Consider the following 13333-nt stretch of genomic DNA (forward strand, 5'->3'; position numbering starts at 1 on the left):
CACGGAACAGTCAAAATCAATTCTGTGCTTTCTGATAACGCTGCCAAGGGGGAACATATATAAACTGAACAGTATTGGACCCAACATCAAACCTTGTGGATTGCCACATGTGATATGTATTTTCTATTAGTTATGTTCACCAAGGGTGACAAAAAACTCTCTCCCGGTTAAATAGGTCCTAAACCAATTTAGAACTGGACTGGAGGACGTCATGGTCAACAGTGTTGAATGCAGCACTTAAATCCAAGAATACAAGGACAGAGAGCTGAGAGATTGGATATTGGATTGGATATTTTTTTTTAAATATAGTTGGCAGTTAGAAAATCATTTTGCTTTTAGAACATCAATTTCTCCAGAATTTTGCGTAATAATGGAAGGTTAGAGATTGGCTGAAAATGGCTAAAAACTGAAGAATCTAGATGACTTTTCTTCAGAAGGCATTTCACCACAGCAGTTTTTAGTGCAGTGGGGAAAGTGCCTGTGGACAGAGAGTGATTAACAATAACTTGCACTTTTTCAGATATGCAATTAAAACCTGTTTTGAAGAAGGTGGTGGGGATAGGATCGAGAAGGCAGGTAGAAGGCTTAAGTTGCAGTATCACTTTCCTGAGCATGTCTGTGTCAACAAGGGAAAATAAATCCATAGTGCCTCTGCGTGGTAGTCTTGGGCACGTATCATCAAACTCCTCATCAGGTCTTGCTTGACTGATACCCAGCCTAAAGTTTGTTATCTTATCTCTCAAATATGCCGCAAACTCATCACATTTGGAGGAAAGTTCACATAAGTTTGCGGGGGTAGGCTTTATCAGGCCATCAATTGTCAAGAAGAGCTCTCAAATTATTATTAGTTTATAAATGTTTAGAGCTCATTTTTAGAGCACTACTTCACTGCTCTGGTATCACTGAGGGGGGCGAGGAGGGCATGGAGGGACTGAACCATCCCTTGCCGTTCTGTATGGAAAACATCCTTATTGATTGCAGCAGTGTGTGTGTGTGTACGTGTGTGTGTGCTTGAGTATGTGTCAGTTAAATCTATGGGTCCTTCGTGTCCTCCCAACCAGAGGTAGATGATGTTAGATGATGGCGAGTGGCGATATCGCCGTTTCTAAACGTCATTCTCAGTGATGGAGGAGGGGTTTCTGTGTCGTGTGCGTTTGACCTTCGACCTATTGATTTGTGTGTAAAAGGGGAAAGCGGTCCAGAGACAGGTCAAAGGCCATCACCAACAACACTCCTAACCAGAGAATCCTGGAAAGAGAAGAGTAGTGCAATCTGAACTAAAGAAGATGGATAGATAGGGGTAGATCAATGTGAGTACACTTACTGTTTTAAAAGGCGAGAGGGAGAGAGGAGTGGGGACTGTGAAGAGAGTCTTGTTCCATCCCAAATGGCTCCCTATTCCCTTTATAGTGCACTACTTTTGACCAGGGTCCATGGGGAATAAAGAGCCATTTGGGACACAGCCAGGGACAGAAGAGTGGGAGTGTGAGGAGAGAGAGAGGAAGAGAAGAGGTAAGTCACCCCCATGCCTCTGCTGTTTCCATAGTGATAAGGTCAACATTTTACGGGTATGGGGGGCCACTTTTGAGGAATTCCTTCGCTCGCACACACACTTGAACAGATGAAGAAGGATACACACACCATGTCCAAAAATAAATATACATACACACACACACACAGAGACACACGGACACACACACACAGAGACACACGGACACACAAACAATTTAAAGACAAAGGCAATCCAATTGAAAAAAAAAACTGTATCAGGGTTTTTTTCTGGGTCAAAATGGAGCTGAGGTGGTGGGCATGGAGGAGTTGTGGTTGTGGTAACTGGTGCGGTCACCCTCCTGTTGGCTGCAGGCCAAAATGTAGCTGTTTTAAAGCTAATTTCTTGCAATTCTACACATTTCTACATGTGACGGAGAGAAAATGTTGCAGTTTTAAAGCTAATTTCCTGTTCTACACATTTTGCCATGGCTTATGCTATCTGAGTGACTCAAATGTTATAACAAAATAAATGGGGGAACTATGCCATGACAAAAATATTCCTGAATTTGTCCTTTTGGGCATATTAGGTTCCCCCTGACTGTCTAGCTTTTATTTTGATGATTATTGGTTCTCAAAGATGATTTAATTTAAAAATATTTAGGTCCATTATCTTTTCTACATACTTTATATCTGCTTTTAGTCGTTTAAGTCGACACTGAAAAAGTTGTTTTACTTTTTTTAAATAGGCGGACTGAAAAAACACACGCAGAATAAACCCTGTAGATATCTGTCACTATCGTTAATGACCTTAAGTAGAAGTCAACACACCCTCACTCACGCACACGCATACCTTAGAAGAGCCAATGGATTTTTTATCTGTTCATCTCATATTCACAGGAAGTTGACATGCACAGACAAGTCTCAAGTCCTTGTAATCACCAACAACACTACTGTTGAAAGGAAACAGATTATCATCAACGCTGAGCGACGGACTGAACAAAGCCAACAAGGTCAACGGAACGCTAGACTAGCGACTGGTGCCTCTGTCACTGGCTGTATCCCAAATGGAACCCTATTCCTATACACTCTGGTCAAAAGTAGTGCAAGATACGGAATATGGTGCAATTTGGGCCACTATCTCTACGAATGCTGCCTCTAATCAGCCTTACAGGGGTGATGTGTTTGTCCCGAGCATCCTGTTAAAGCCAGGGTTAAAGAAGGCTAATATCAGAGCCATGTTTTTCTCCCAGTGCAGTCCCAGCCACGCTGGAGTCTTGTGTCGTAAGGGACGGTCAATTATTGATCCTGCAGGCAGCAGAGCAGTTTGTGTGTAGTGTAGGTGGACTCTGCTAAGCATGCTCCGTAGGGTAGGTAATGATGTGAGGGGCCTTGTCAGCTCAACCTTCCACCCTCCATTCATCTCTCTCTCTTACACAAACACATACACACAAACAAGGACACATGCATGCACGCTTACTAATGTGTGCAGTGCCTTCAGAAATTATTCATACCCCTCGTACGTCACATTTTGTTGTGTTACAGCCTGAATTGAAAATAGATCAAATATTTGTGTTTTTTTCACGAATCTACACACAATACCCCATAATGACAAAGTGAAAACATGTTTTTATACATTTTTGCAAGTTTATTGAAAATTTAGTATATATTTAATTTTAATACAGTTGAAGTCGGAAGTTTACATACACCTAAGCTAAATACATTTAAACTCAGTTTTTCACAATTCCTGAAATTTAATCCTAGTAAAAATGTCCTGTCTTAGGTCAATTAGAATCACCACTTTATTTTAAGAATGTGAAATGTCAGAATAATAGTAGAGAGGATGATTCATTTCAGCTTTGATTTCTTTCATCACATTCCCAGTGGATCAGAAGAATACATACACAAAATTAGTATTTGGTAACATTGCCTTAAATTGTTTAACTTGGGTCAAACGTTTTGAGTAGCCTTCCACAAGCTTCCCACAACAAGTTGGGTGAATCTTGGCCCATTCCTCCTGACAGAGCTGGTGTAACTGATTCAGGTTTGTAGCCCTTCTTGCTCGCACACGCTTTTTCAGTTCTGCCCACACATTTTCTATAGGATTGAGGTCAGGGCTTTGTGATGGCCACTCCAATACCTTGACTTTGTTGTCCTTAAGCCATTTTGCCACAACTTTGGAAGTATGCTTGGGGTCATTGTCCATTTGGAAGACCCATTTGCAACCAAGCTTTAACTTCCTGACTGATGTCTTGAGATGTTGCTTCAATATATCCATATAATTTTCCTGCCTCATGATGCCATCTATTTTGTGGAGTGCACCAGTCCCTCCTGCAGCAAAGCACCTCCACAACATGATGCTGCCCCCCCCCGTGCTTCACAGTTGGGATGGTGTTCTTCGGCTTGCAAAACTCCCCCTTTTTCCTCCAAACATAACGATGGTCAGTATGGCCAAACAGTTCTATTTTTGTTTCATCAGACCAGAGGACATTTCTCCAAAAGTACGATCTTTGTCCCCATGTGCAGTTGCAAACCGTAGTCTGGCTTTTTTATGGCGGTTTTGGAGCAGTGGCTTCTTCCTTGAGGAGCGACCTTTCAGGTTAAGTCGATATAGGACTTGTTTTACTGTGGATATAGATACTTTTGTGCCCGTTTCCTCCAGCATCTTCACAAGCTCCTTTGCTGTTGTTCTGGGATTGATTTGCACTTTTCGCACCAAAGTACGTTCATCTCTAGGAGACAGAACGCGTCTCCTTCCTGAGAGGTATGACGGCTGCGTGGTCCCATGGTATTTATACTTGCGTACTATTGTTTGTACAGATGAACGTGGCACCTTCAGGCATTTGGAAATTGGTCCCAAGAATGAACCAGACTTGTGGAGGTCTACAATTTATTTTCTGAGGTCTTGGATGATTTCTATTGATTTTCCCATGATATCAAGAAAAGATCGACAGGTACACCGCCAATTGACTCAAATTATGTCAATTAGCCTATCCGAAGCTTCTAAAGCCATGACATAATTTTCTGGAATTTTACAAGCTTTTTAAAGGCACAGTCAACTTAATGTATGTAAACTTCTGACCCACTGGAATTGTGATACAGTAAGTGAAATAATCTGTCTATAAACAATTGTTGGAAAAATGACTTGTGTCATGCACAAAGTAGATGTCCTAACCAACCTGACAAAACTATAGTTTGTTAACAAGAAATTTGTGGAGTGGTTGAAAAACGAGATTTAATGACTCCATCCTAAGTGTATGTTAACTTCCGACTTCAACTGTAAGTAATGACACCCCTGAGTCAATACATGTTAGAATCACCTTTGGCAAAGATTACAACTGTGAGCCTCTAAGAGCTTTGCACACTTGGATTGTACAATATTTGCACATTATAATTTTTTTATTTCTTCAAGCTCTGTCAAGTTGGTTGTTGATCATTGCTAGACAGCTTTTTTCAAGTCTTGCCATAGATGTTCAAGCCGATTTAAGTCAATACTGGAACTAGGTCACTCAGGAACATTCAACATCATCTTGGTAATCAAGTCCTGTGTATATTTGGCCTTGTGTTTAAGGTTATTGTCCTGCTGAAAGGTGAATTTGTCACCCATTGTCTGTTGGAAAGCAGACTGAACCAGGTTTTCTTTTAGAATTTAGCCTGTGCTTAGCTCTATTCCGTTTAAATGTATCCTAAAAAAACTCCCTAATCCTTGCCGATGACAAGAATACCCATAACATTATGCAGCCACCACCATGCTTGAAAATATGAAGAGTGGTACTCAGTGATGTGTTGCGTTGGATTTGTCCCCAAACATAATGCTTTGTATTCAGGACATAAATTTAATTTCTTTGCCAAATTTTGGCAGTTTTACTTTAGTGCCTCATTGCAAACAGGATGCATGTTTTGCAATGTTTGAATTACATACAGGCTTCCTTTTCACTCTGTCATTTAGGTTAGTATTGTGGAGTAACTACAATGTTGTTGATCCTCCTCGGTTTCCTCCTATAACTGCCATTAAACTTTATAATTATTTTAAAGTCACCATTGGCCTCATGATGAAATCCCTGAGCAAGTTCCTTCCTCTCCGGTAACTGAATTAGGAAGGACGCCTGTATCTTTGTAGTGACTAGGTGTATTTATACACCATCCAAAGTGTAATTAATAACCACCATGATCAAAGGAATATTCAATGTCTGCTTTTTTTTTACCAGTCTACCAATAGGTGCCCTTCTTTGTGAGGAATTGGAAAACCTCCCTGGTCTTTCTGGTTGAATCTGCGTTTCAAATTCACTGCTCGACTAAGGGACCTTACAGATAATTGTACAGTGGTTGCTCCACTAAAATGTTAGTGATTATGCTGCGGTACTTAGAGGTCCTTTGTGGTTTAGTACAGTACCCTGCGTCACCACTTCATTGTTCCAGACCAGCACACGGGGGAGTTAGAGCACTGATTATGCTTTTGGGTCTACAGTGTCTCTAATTGACAATGAATGGGCGGCATAAACCTAAATAGAAACTGATAATTGTGCACGACTTCAGTATTACTTACTAAAACCGTTGTTACACTAAGATTTTTATTATTTTATTCCGATTATTCTGCACTTACTGTAGTAGTGTAGCCCAGTCTTTAATAAAGACATGTTTTGGTTATCCTGACCTGGACACCATGTACAGTATTATAATAGCCCGTTATGGACTATTAGCAGGACAATAAACCTTTACCAACACCACTCTGTATTTTGATACTTTGTGGATGGGACCTCCCCATTGGCGACACTGTCTAGGTCACGCATCGCAATGCAAAATGAGCTGCTACAGATAGCCGTGCCGGGCGCCACCGAGAGACCCATGGGGCGGCTTTCGGTTTGAATTTAAAATCTTCCAATCCTCTATATGTAATTATTGGCGGAGAGTCACGTCATATGTTAATATACTGTAGGCCTACCGTAGGCAACATGAGTCTCACTAGTGTTGAGTAATGTGATGTTAAAAGTGGTGTAGGTCTTATTTATTTAAAGAGCATATTGAAGTTAGAAGCAATAGGATTTGAAGCAAAAGCCTACAACTATTTTAGCACTGTTTCATGCTGCTCTGAGACAAGCATGGGGACTGGTCTTGATAAACAATGATATGAAAATGTTCACTGAATCTTCGTTTGGGTATTGTTTAGACGAAAATTACACAAATAGGGTGTAGAAATGTTATGCTCTTTGTGTATCCTTTATTTAACTATTCAAGTCAGTTAAGAACACATTTTTATTTACAAGTACAGCCTACTCCTTCTTCCCCATCTGGGAATTAAACCCCGGTCTCCCACGTGCCTGCACAACACGGGGATTCTTTAGCAAAATAGCCAAGCACTGTATCCTACTCCCGCCCATCACGTTGTACAGTGCCATATTTTCCATTCCATCCCAACGGAAACTCCATAATATTAAGCTAATTAATTAAACAAATTTCTTAAAATCAGTCCCATATATTATGTTCTTACAAAAAAAGGTTTTAAATTCTCTAGTACAGCCACTATTGAAGGCTATGAAACACTTCTCAAAAATGCCCTCTGGTGGTCAAACTAGCACTAACTAGCATTAATGATACCAGTGGTTGGCAATTAAATAACGTGCCATAGAATTCTGAGGCACCACGCAAGCTGTGCTGCAGTACGCTGCAACTTTTAAAGGATGAACCACTGTATGTGTGGGTTACAGAGATGAGGTAGTCATTCAAAAATCATGTTAAACACTATCATTGCACACAGAGTGAGTCCATGCAACTTATTATGTGACTTGTTAAGCACATTTTTTACTCCTGAACTTATTTAGGCTTGCCATAACAAAGAGGTTGAATACTTATTGACTCAAGACATTTCAGCTTTTCATTTTTAATTTGTAAACATTTCAAAAAACATAATTCCACTTTAACATTATGGGATATTGTGTGCAGATCAGTGACACAAAATCTCAATTTAATATATTTTAAATTCAGGCATTTTAATGCAGTGGCAGGCACGATTTAGCAGTAAAGGGGAAACACTGACGTAACACCCTGTCTCTAAGCCAGTGTTGGGACATTAAGCAGCTGCGCGTGGGGGGTGTTACCCCAGACTGAGGGTTGTCCCCTTTGCCCCAATTACCCAGCTGGGGGGTATGAGCAGACTGCCCTCTAGACCCTGCCCTTAAGAGTCCAACCCACCACTCTGTGTTTACATTATTTATCACATCATTAGTCTGCTCATAATTGACATAATTGTGTACAGACTGCTGACAACCTGCCTTTGTTAGAGTTCCATGAAGATGTGAGGTGAACTACAGAGGAAAGGCTCTAGTCCTACGGAGACATTGAACCTGGGTTCTACAGGGGGCTAGACTAGTCGAGTAGAGATATGGTAGAGAGATATGGAAGACCATCCCTCACCATAACCTCCACATGTGCCGGTCTAGCCACATTTATAACGGAACCCAATCAGCAAAGCTAATTGGGACTAATTCTGTTAGCGACAGCTAATTGTGTGTCCCCAGAGCTCTGAGAGGAGTGTCTGTTCCCGTCCCTGTTCCTCACCCGACCTCTATGCTAAACAGAACGCATTGGAGAACGTACAATATGAGAACCAAGGTTGGGGCTAATTCCACAAATTAAATTCTAGTTAAATTCCCTCGGACTTTAAATTCAATTCAATTTCAATTCCTCAGAATGATTATGCGACTGTACTAGTTATACTGGAAATATAGAAATACAAGGTGAAATTATTATTTAAAAAATCCTGCAGTCAATGTTTTATACTAAGTGCATTAACTCCATTGACTGGGAAACGTACACATATTGAATTCTAATTCAATTCAATTCCAAAGATGAAATGTTTTTACAGTTCCGATACAAAAACTTGAATTCCAATTCAATTCCAATCCCATAACCTGAAGATTGTTGAAATTCGATTTTTTAATTTGACCTTAAATAATTCCACTGCACCCCCTCACCTCCGCCCCCCAAAAAGTATTTTGTGAACTAACACTTGCACTTTACTTTTCTTCCCACCTTACTAGCTCTAACTTTGCTGATAGCTACTTTATTGAGGAAAAATGTCCTTATTACGATTGTGATATGGTTCTCCCAACCTAGCATTCTTAAGACGAATGCACTAACTAAGTCACTCTGGATAAGGGTGTCTGCTAAATGACTCAAATGTCAATGTTAATGTAAACATAAATTCTCCACTTCATGAGTGAATTCAAGAATTTCTAATTAAATTGGAATTGACCCCAACTCTGATGAGAACATATGACAGCACTATGAGAACTTGCCGTGAACCTCATGATCCGCGAATTCCACTTTCCAGGGATATATATACTGTATTGTATGCACAGGCTACCAACGTTTGATAACACCTGAAACAGTCAGTAGCCCAGTTTACTCAGCAAAGGGCGCCAGTAAAACTTTCTGACCTCAGCTTGGTAGAAATGAGGTTGTTATAACAGATATATAACGATTAATCAAAGGCGTCTTACCGAGGTAGAGGGAGGCATTCTCCTTCTTGACGTTGTCGTCCAGGTAGGTGGGTCCCAGGGTATAGATGGGCGTCGACCCCATACCCACCAGGATCTGTGCACAGATAAATAGCGCCACGTACAGGTTGTGTTCGTTACCCTCCTGGTCTCGGGGGCACGACGCCACGTCCAAGGCATCCCGCCCGCTGCCGTTCCCGCTCTGGCACAGACCCTCGTGGCCCGTGGATGAGTTGAGCTCCTGGATCTGGTAGGGTGGTGAGATGAAGTGTGGCAAGGAGAACAGAGCCGCCCCTACGGCTATGAACACCCCTCCTACCGCCAGCCAACGCGGCCTCTGACCCCTGCCCCCAAAGTAGGAGATGAAGACGACGACGAAGAGAGAGCCGATGTCAAAGCAGCTGACAAGAAGGCCGGACTCGGAGCTGCGGAGGCTGTAACGCTTCTCGATGGTGGTGATGACGCTACTCAGGTAGCCCGATACCATCAGCGACTGGATGAACGTCAGGTAGCACATGCAGAACAGGAAGCAGCGCGAGTCTGCCAGGATGGCTTGCACATACTTCCTGGCGGGGATACGGAGGAAGCGGGTTAAAGAGAACCCTAGTTTCTTATCCCTGGCCCCAGTGGCCATGGAGCTTCTCAACCCCACCAGGCTGGAGGCCGAGGGGGACTGGAGCGTGAAGTCTGTCAGAGAGGAGTGAGACTCTGCCTGGCTAGAGTCAGGGTCAGTGGGGGTTTGGGGATGGAGCTGGAGCTGGCTGCTGTGGTGCTCGGTGGCTGCTGTGGCCATGGAGGTTTGGGTGGTATGGACCAGACGTGGTTCCCCCAGCAGAGGCTCATCACAGCCTGACAGACAGGGCCCATTCAGGATGGGGAGACTCTTGGACTTGAAGCAGCTCCCTGTATCATGGGTCATGTACTGATACTGGTTCTGGAACTGTAGGACCTCACGGACCTCCAGGGAATCTGATAGGTCGGAGCCCATCTCGTCGTTGTCTGATGACATCATTGTGTTTGTTGGGCTACTGAAGATAACTAAGGCTTGAGTATCACTGTATCTCAGTTTAGCTTATTTGGATCCCCATTAGCTGTTGCTCTGGCAGCAACTACTCTTTCTGGGGGCTAGTGTCTCAGGGTGGATAGCTAGAGCCACATTAGCACAAGGTACTAGTGTGACTACTACTACTTTTGGGCAGACAGCAGTAGAAAGTACACTGCCCTGACAGTAGATATGGAGACGTGTGTTGGTGCTGGTGGGACTCTCTAGCAATGGACATGATTCAGCTGCATTGCTGTTTGCACTTAGCAGAGCAATGCTGCTTTGCTTTTATCACAAACATACTATATATGCTCCTCATTTGGGCTAAAATAAATAAATACAAATATCTCACAAACAACGAACCAATACAGACAGCGCTCTCTGGGTTGGATAGAAAAACATAACGTTTTTCAACTGTGTGATTCCAGCGAGCCAGACCGACCGTTATTTCTATAAAGTAATTCTGTTGACAGGCAACACGCAAGCAAAACACTAAGGGAACTATGTAAGCTATCTGAGATGTTTGGATTTGGAGACGATAATAGGTCCTTTGTATAGTTTTTTTTTCAGTCCTGTTTTTCTGGTCAGTGGTGATTTGATAGCTCTTTGTTTCGTTGTCACTGCATGAAGTCCTCGTAGGAAGCTTGTTTCACTCTCAAACAGCTGAGCAGAATCCTACAGAGAAATGACAGTGGAGACAATTTATCACAAAAGCATTCACCTGACAGCACTTTGTGACATCAGCTGATGTAAGAAGGGCTTTATAAATACATTTGATTGATTGACAAATAGCTCTATTCTCAATGTATACAAGGTTGTTACATTTGTTACATATCCATCGTGGTTCGTCTTTCCTATATCCTACTGGCAACATTGTGTCATTTTAGAAACAAGTCATACGATATAGGTTACATATTCGATGAATGACGGTCAACAAGAAACAGTAATTTCTTACAAAACAAATCAACATAATTGAGCCGAAAGTAAAACCTGCCATAGCAAATCTCCCGTTCTGTCAAGCGATGAATTCAGAGAACAATGAAAAACACCACTGGTTACCCTTTCAGAAAATATAGGCTACATGATTCATGTAACTATACCGACATACAACTGTAACCGTTCTTGAACCTAACTATTATGTTGACACCAAACTTCCAGACAATGTAAAGAGAAAAGCGACCGTAAGATGCCATCGTTTACCGTATTGAGGCTCGAAACCTTGCGCAGGACCGAGAGACGGAAGTAGGCTGTTGTCTCCGACGCTGCCACTCAGTGACTGAGATTGCGGATGGTGTGGGGGAATAGTCTAATGTGAAGGGGCGAATTATTTTTCACACAAGCGACCGGGATTTGTAGTCCTTCCATCGCCATGCTCTCCCTTAATTTCCCTTACGTTCTCTCCAAACATGAGAAACAAGTGGTGATTGTCTGCTCTAGCCTACTCTGATTGTCGTGAAAACGACACACGAAGCTTCAGAAAAGATAGTGTATGTTTCGCTATAAATGTAATCGATTATGTGGACTGTGAGACACAGAGTTCCAAAATTATTGGTCAGCCGCTCAGCTCATTCAGAACACAGCGTTGCAATCGACAGCTGGGACCCTCGTTGACCCCACCGGGGATTGACTGCGGGAATGAATTGGCTATTTGCACAATCGCCTCTATTCTTGAAAGAACCCCTTACTGCATGCAGCCACTTATCCAGAAGCTGCATGGCATTTGGATTAAAAGTAAGGAATACTTTCAATTCAAATGCCATGCAGCTTGTAAACTCAATGTATGTGAATTAATTGTAAAGCATTGCGTTTGTTGTTTGCTGCTGTAGTTTTCTCCATATAAATCAAGGATGTTTTCTAGCATAATGTTCTCTATAAGGGAAAACGTATTTAACTAGCCTATGTTTTATTCAATATCGTATTAGCTCTGTTATTAATTAGCCTACATAGGTAAACACATTGGAGCTATGTGAATAAACTGTAAATAAAGCATTAATATAACTATTAGCCCCCACCTTCAAATAACCTAGAGCAGGGGTACTCTGTTAAAAACCCTGTAAAGGGGTTGCCATGAATTTGACAGTATCTTAAAGGGAGCTCTGTGGCAAGTACAACTCTGTATGTCATATTACAGTACACCTACTATAATCAGGGGTGTCATGCACACCAGACATCTGAGGGGGCACAAAGTACGTGAGGATGGCTGGGGGGGTGGTCCGGAGAGAGGCTTGCATATCCAAGCATCTCTGTTATTATCTATGCATAGTCACTTTAATAACTCTACCTACAGTTGAAGTCGGAGGTTTACATACACTTAGGTTGGAGTCATTAAAACTAGTTTTTCAATGACTCCACAAATTTCTTATTAACAAACTATAGTTTTGGCAAGTCAGTTAGGACATCTACTTTGTGCATGACACAAGTCATTTTTCCAACAATTGTTTACAGGCAGATTACTTCACTTATAATTCACTGTATCACAATTCCAGTGGGTCAGAAGTTTACATTTACTAAATTGACTGTGCCTTTAAACATCTTGGAAAATTCCAGAAAATGATGTCATGGCTTTTAGAAGCTTCTGATAGTCTAATTGACATCATTTGAGTCAATTTGAGGTGTAGCTGTGGATGTATTTCAAGGCCTACCTTAAAACTCAGTGCCTCTATACTTGACATCATGGGAAAATCAAAGGAAATCATCCAAGACATTTACTTTTACATTTTAGTCATTTAGCAGACGCTCTTATCCAGAGCGACTTACAGTAGAGTGCATACATTTTATTACATTTTTTTTACATTTCATTACTGAGACAAGGATATCCCTACCGGCCAAACCCTCCCTAACCCGGACGACGCTATGCCAATTGTGCGTCGCCCCACCGACCTCCCGGTTGCGGCCGGCTGAGACAGAGCCTGGGCACGAACCCAGAGACTCTGGTGGCGCAGCAAGCACTGCGATGAAGTGCCCTAGACCACTGCGCCACCCGGGAGACCTCAGAATATTTTTTTAGACCTCCACAAGTCTGGTTCATCCTTGGGAGCAATTTCCAAACGCCAATCTGTACAAACAATAGTACGCAAGTATAAACACCATAGGACCACGCAGCTGTCATACCGCTCAGGAAGGAGACACGTTTTTTCTCCTAGAGATTAACGTACTTTGGTGCGAAAAATGCAAATCAATCCCAGAACAACAGCAAAGGACCTTGTGAAGATGCTGGAGGAAACAGGCACAAAAGTATCTATATCCACAATAAAACAAGTCCTATATCGACATAACCTGAAAGGCCGCTCAGCAAGAAAGAAGCCAC

General features: G+C 42.1%; 1 pseudogene; it reads right to left on the bottom strand.

The window, feature by feature from the left end:
• Positions 1 to 11426, bottom strand: part of LOC129859297 (solute carrier organic anion transporter family member 5A1-like) — a 92185-nt pseudogene extending 80759 nt beyond the window's left edge.
• Positions 11427 to 13333: the final 1907 nt, after the last annotated feature.

This window comes from Salvelinus fontinalis, chromosome 7, assembly GCF_029448725.1.
Source record: "Salvelinus fontinalis isolate EN_2023a chromosome 7, ASM2944872v1, whole genome shotgun sequence".
NCBI classification, from domain to species: domain Eukaryota; kingdom Metazoa; phylum Chordata; class Actinopteri; order Salmoniformes; family Salmonidae; genus Salvelinus; species Salvelinus fontinalis.